This window comes from Thamnophis elegans, chromosome 2, assembly GCF_009769535.1.
Source record: "Thamnophis elegans isolate rThaEle1 chromosome 2, rThaEle1.pri, whole genome shotgun sequence".
In the NCBI taxonomy this organism is placed as follows: Eukaryota; Metazoa; Chordata; class Lepidosauria; order Squamata; family Colubridae; genus Thamnophis; species Thamnophis elegans.
Genome location: NC_045542.1, coordinates 162,205,785 through 162,212,257, shown reverse-complemented (window position 1 = coordinate 162,212,257; position 6,473 = coordinate 162,205,785).

The following is a 6,473-nucleotide window of genomic DNA, read 5'->3' as shown; positions in this document are numbered from 1 at the left end:
CCCTCTCTCTGCCTCCGACACTCAGCAGAGCCTTCCCCCAGACTCCAGGACTGGCCCATCTTCCTCCCCAACCTCCTCTCTGTCTGAGTCTGCTGCCAGCTCTGCTGGCCACCGGCAGATCACAACACCCATCATTCTAGGCTGCCTACTGTGTGGGGATCGCGAACTTAACCTCACAGACAGTTTAGGAGCACTCACACCGCTTTGAGACTTGAGGGGGGGGTGTCATGGCTGGATCCAAGCAGCACAGTCTTTTTTGGTGGTGGCAGCAAGACAAACCATCTGCTTGAACGACAGAAGTTGCATCGTTTGAGAAACTGCACAAAGGAACTTGTGGTTCGCTTCCACAGCTGCTAACAACTCACAGCAATTTTCCTACAAAGATTCGTTTGAGCCATGCTGCAATGTTGCTTCCTCTGGTTTTAACTCTAGGCCCATCGTAGAGATGGGCAGAATGTTCAGAGCACGGATCTACATGGGAAGAGCTATTTTTGAGCGGGCTTCGCGTCTATCAAAATATAGCTCTATGAGGTGCGTTGATCTGTGCCTGTGTGACGGCATGTAGTCCAGGGTCGTGGGACGGTGTGGGGGAAGAGGCTCTTTCACAGAGAGCAATGTCGCTTTGGGACCTTTGATATGCAGGAAGAGGTTGAAGGCGGAGCATCTCCTAGCAGAGAGGTAGAGGCCTATAGCAATAAAAAAATAGCACTTATATATACCGCTTCACAGTGCTTTATGGCCCTCTCTAAGCGCTTTACAGAGTCAGCATATCGCCCCTAACAATCTGGGTCCTCATTTTACCCATCTCGGAAGTACGGAAGGCTGAGTCAACCCTGAGCTGGTGAGATTGGAACTGCTGAACTGCAGTCAGCAGAAGTAGCCTGCAGTACTGCATTCCAACCACTGCGCTATCGTGGCTCTTATGACTTGGGGACTTCGACTCCCAGAATTCCTGAGCCAATATGGGGTAGCTCAGGAATTCTGGGAGTTGAAGTCCACGAGTCATAAGGGCCTTCGTACCCCAGCCCTGGCAGAGTACATTGAACACCTATGCAGGTAAGTGCCCGAGTCGGGCAAGGTTGATATCCAGTCAAGAAGCCAACAATAACACCACGGGAGGAGATGCTTCTAATTCATCTCTTATTGCTCATCTAGAGACTGCGAGCTTCCAAGCTACGTTGTCTCTAATGAAGGAGAATATTTGGAGCACAGGTTTGACATGAGAGGCTCTTGATGCTCTCTGAGCTTGCTTGTTTTCTTACAGATGTTTTATTACCCAAACTAGGTAACAGCATCAGTGCTAGTAAAGAGTGGGGTTTGCTGTCAGTTTATATTTCAGTGTTGGTGGCGGTAGTATTAGAGATTCCTTGGTTGGGCTGTTTTCTGTTGGCTTCTTTGGCAGTTTCTTGTTTGCTGTATTGATGGTTCGTTTGATGTCGATTGTCTGATGTTGATTGGTCTCATTGCGGTATTGGTGGTTGGCCTGATGTTGGTCTGATGTTAACCTTGGAGTTAATGCACCTTATCAACTCCAAAGTTGGTATGAATTCCAAGGTTAATAACATGGCGCAGTAGTGAGAATGCAGCATTGCAGGCTAATTCAGCTCACTGCCAGGAGTTCAATCCTGACCAGGCTCAAGGTTGACTCAGCCTTCCATCCTTCTGAAATAGGTAAAATGAGGACCCAGAGCCAGTGAGATTCGAACTGCTGAACTGAAGTCAGCCGGCAGTCAGCAGAAGTAGCCTGCAGTACTGCATTCCAACCACTGCGCTATCGTGGCTCTTACGACTTGGGGACTTCGACTCCCAGAATTCCTGAGCCAGCATGGGTAGCTCAGGAATTCTGGGAGTCGAAGTCCACAAGTCATAAGGGCCTTCGTGCCCCACTCCTGGGCAATAGGCTGACTCTATAAACCATTTGGAGAGGGCTGTAAAAGCACTATGAAGCGGTATATAAGTCTTAATTGCTATTGCTATTGGACTAACAATCAAGAAGTAAACAATACCCCCATCGAGAAACTGCCAAAGAAGCTAACAGTAAACAGCCCAACCAAGGAATTTCTAATACTACCGCCACCAACACTGAAATATAAAGTGACAGCAAATAACACTCCTTACTAGCACTGATTATGTTACCTAGTTTGGGTAACGAAATGTCTGCAGGAAAACAAGCAAGCTCAGAGAGCACCCAGGACCCCCCCCCCCCCCATGTTGTCTCTTTGCTCCATGCAAGAACCCCACCAACCTGTGACTCTGAACTACATTCCACCACAGCACAGCTGAAACAAAAGGGGGCCATTTTGTCCCTCCTGAATGGGCTTGGTCCAAATGGAAGCGGTTGAATGGGGAGGATGATGATGGCCCGGCGAGGTGGGGAAGAAAGCAGGGTGGACAGTGGGAGGCATCGCCTGAAGACATCGGTGGCAAGGAAAGAAAGACGTTGCAAGCTGGAGCTGGTGAGGTACGCCACACGGAGAAGGAGCGACGTGAATCAGACGTGCTCAAGCGTGTCCTTATCCAGATTTTGCTTCGCCCCCAAACCAAGCAGCCGAAGCCCTTAAGAGCTTGTTACTGCGGGACTGTGGCTGAGTTTGGCAGAACTTCTGAAACAAGATGGCTGGTTCTGGGTTCAAAACAAACAGCCGATCCTGTCTCGGGGCCCAGCCCTGTTGTTGTTGATGAACTTTGGATAGATGTGTAGAAAAGTGGGTTTAATGGGAAAAGTAGAGTAGTAATCCTGTGTTTAAGCAGCTCCTCCCCCATCATAGGAATCCGCTCAGGTGAGGCACCGTGAATTGGAGAAGAGAGGTGTGAATCGATTTAGGAGTCCCCCCAACCACCTCCCCAACGGGTTGTGTGGCCCACTCCTGGGCAGCAACTTCTTCAGAACCGGGCTGCACAAGCTAGCGGGCGAGCGAGCTTTGTTGCCGAGAATTCAGCTTTAGCGTCCAAAGCCGCAGTCTGCTTTCCCACGGCGTTTCTTGTTTAAACGGTGCCAGTCCATGCATGTTTTAAGGGAAATTCAATGAGTTACATGCAGCTTTTGCTCTTTGTATTTTGGTTGTGTGTCCCCCCCCCCAAACCATATCTCTGTAATTTCATTTTTGTATGTCTTCTCGGATAGTTAACTGATTAATCTCCTATACTAAAAGCATGGAATTACGGATGGGTCTTTTGAGTGACAGCTTTCCTGGAAGCGTACAAAAGGCAGGGTCGTGCACAAGCCTAGTCTACAGCGGGAGGGGATAAATCGCACGTCATGTGTGATTTTACAGTGAAGTCCCGCATGGTATGACTGACATTATAGTGTCGTGTTGCCGAACCTTTTCGGCACTGAGTGTTGAAACCAGAATGTGCGTGCCAGAAACCAGAACAACAGCTGCTCTTCTGGGTTTTGCACTCCCATGCGCATAAAGACCAGTTGGCCGGAAACCGGAAGAGCAGCTGCCCGGTGTGCATGCACGCACTGGCCAGCTGCACTTCCAGTTTCCGCCAAGCTGGTCTTCACGGGCATGGGAGTGTTGGAAACCGGAAGACCAGCTGTCGATGGTGCACATGCGAGAGGGCTCTGTGTGCCACCTCTGGCATGCATGCCATAGGTTCGCCATCATGGTCTACTCAGCAGCTGATACAGGTAGTCCTTGACTTACAACAGTTCATTTAGTGACTGTTCAAAAGGACTGGTGTGGTGGCCTAGAGGTGGAGAGCTCTTCCCTCACATTCGGGAGGCTGTGAATTCGATCCTAGGCAGAGGCAGATATTTCTCTTTCTGGGCACACCGAGAATATAAACTGCTGAACAAAACTCGGCATTGGCAACAGGACGGGCATCCGGCCATTAAAACACTCTGCTCCATTCAATTGCCCAAGCTCCACCCAGCAAGGGATTTCAGGGTCGTTAAATGAAGATGATGATTTAGTGACCATTCAGAAATACCACACTACACTGACAAAAATGACATGACCATTTTTCACACTCATGATCACTTTTGACATGATCGAAATTCAGAAACTTGGCCACTGACTCATATTTATGACAGTCGCACTGTCTCGGAGTCACACGATGATCACCTTTTGCAGCCTTCTGACAAGCAAAGCCAATGGGGAAGCCAGATTCGCTTAACATCCATATTATTTAACTGCAGTGATTCACTTAGCAACTGGAGGGAAAGGGAAAGGGGACAAAACTCACTGTTTTGCTTAGCAACAGAAATTTTGGACTCAAATATGGTCATATGTTGAGAACTCCCTGTAATAGCTAAAAGGGAAAGAAAACTAAGCAGAAATTGGTCCCAAACCAGGAGCAACTTGCGTCAACCTTGCCTTTTGGGTTTAACAAATGAAGAGTTAAAACAAGCCATGGTTTGACAGATGAAGCAAGATAGTACGCTAATGGGGCTTCTCTATGCGTCAAGGGTGATTTTTCAAACTCTCAAAGTATAACTGTTATTGATAATTAACAAGAATTACATGTGTCAGAAGAGCATTTTCCCTCCCCTATTAAAACTAAATCCCTCTGTCTTTTAAGGCCAGGGAAAACGAAATTATCATTTTTATGCTGGTCGTTAACTGAATCACTGTGATTTCCAGTCCCAACTGCAGTCAGTAAGCAAGGACTGCCTGCCATCAATGTAATGAAAACAACATTGTGCATTCATAATGCAAACACCATTTCTTGTGGATGTACCTAATATGGGCAGAGCTGGATCACAAGGTTACAATATTGTCATTTGTACCCACCCACCCCCCATCTGGAGCCTTCTGGGGCAGAGGTGGTATTCAGCAGGTTCTGACCAGTTCCACAGAACCGATAACTGAAATTTTGAGTAGTTCGGAGAACCGGTAAATACCACCTCTGGCTGGCTCCGCCCCCATCTATTCTCTGTCTCCTGAGTCCCAGCTGATCAGGAGGAAATGGATATTGTGCAGCAGACTTGAGAACATTTAAGACTTGTGGACCTCAATTCCCAGAATTCCCCAGCGAGCATGGCTGGTCTTCTAGTCCAACCACCTGCTTAGGCAGGAAACCCTATACCGTTTCAGACAGATGGCTATCCAACATCTTCTTAAAGACTTCCAGTGTTGGGGCATTCACAACTTCTGAAGGCAAGCTGTTCCATTGATTAATTGTTCTGTCAGGAAATTACTCCTCAATTCTAAGTTGCTTCTCTCCTTGATTAGTTTTCACCCATTGCTTCTTGTTTTACCCTCAGGTGCCTTGGAGAATAGTTTGACTCCCTCTTCTTTATGGCAACCCCTGAGATATTAGAACACTGCTATCATGTCTCCCCTAGTCCTTCTTTTCATTAAACTAGACATACCCAGTTCCTGCAACCGTTCTTCATATGTTTTAGCTTCCAGTCCCCTAATCATCTTTGTTGCACTTCTCTGCACTCTTTCTAGAGTCTCCACATCTTTTCTATATTGTGGAAACCAGAACTGAATCTAGTATTCCAAGTGTGGCCTTACCAAGGCCTTATATACATATGATCTTCAGGTGATCTTGATTCTATCTCTCTGTTTATGCAGCATAGAACTGTTTTGGCAGCTGCTGCACACTGCTGGCTCATATTTAAATAGTTGTCCACTAGGACTCCAAGATCCCTCTCACAAGTGTACAGGTAGTCCTCAACATATGACCACAATTGAGCCCAGAATTCCCATTGCTAAGCAAGACAATGGTTAGGCAGCCCTAAAGGTACTTTTTTTCCAAGAGGCAACTGAACTTTCTGTTTTTTCTTGAAGACGTTTCACTTCTCACCCAAGAAGCTTCTTCAGCTCTGAAGGTTCTTTTTCAGAGCTAAGGAAGCGTCTTGGATGAGAAGGGAAACATCTTCAAACAAAAGCAAGAAAGTCCAGTTGCCTCTCCAAAAAAAGCACCTTTGGGACAACCATGACCTGGATGATGGAGAATCTCAATAGATAAAATTGTTTGGCAATTTTTTTCCCATATTATGACTTTTCTTGCCAAGGTTGTTAAGTGAATCACTGCAGTTAAGTTAGTAACCCAGTTGTTGAGAGAATCTGGGTTCCCCATTGACTGCCAGGAAGTCACAAAAGGTAATCGCATCACCCCGGGACAGTGGCACCATCATAAATAGGACCCAGTTGCCCAACATCCAAATTTTGATCCCATGACCATGGGGATGCTACAATGATTGTAAGTGTAAAAAAAATGGTCTCCAGTCGCTTTTTCAGTGCTGTGGCAACTTTGGTCATTAAATGAACAGTTGTAAGTCAAGAGCTACCTATAATAAGCAAGGAAATTGCCCTTGATGAGGTAATATGCAAGATCATTATCCGGGCAAAAGGTACTGGAAATGAGACAACACTTGGAAGAGACTCAATCAGATGCCTCTTTGATTCACTGGAGAAGAAGAGGAATATTAACCTATTCAAACCTGCACGATCCTGCCAATAACTCCAAACTCAGGGAGAAAAAAAGACTTTTGGCTTCCTGTAGAGTTGATTTCC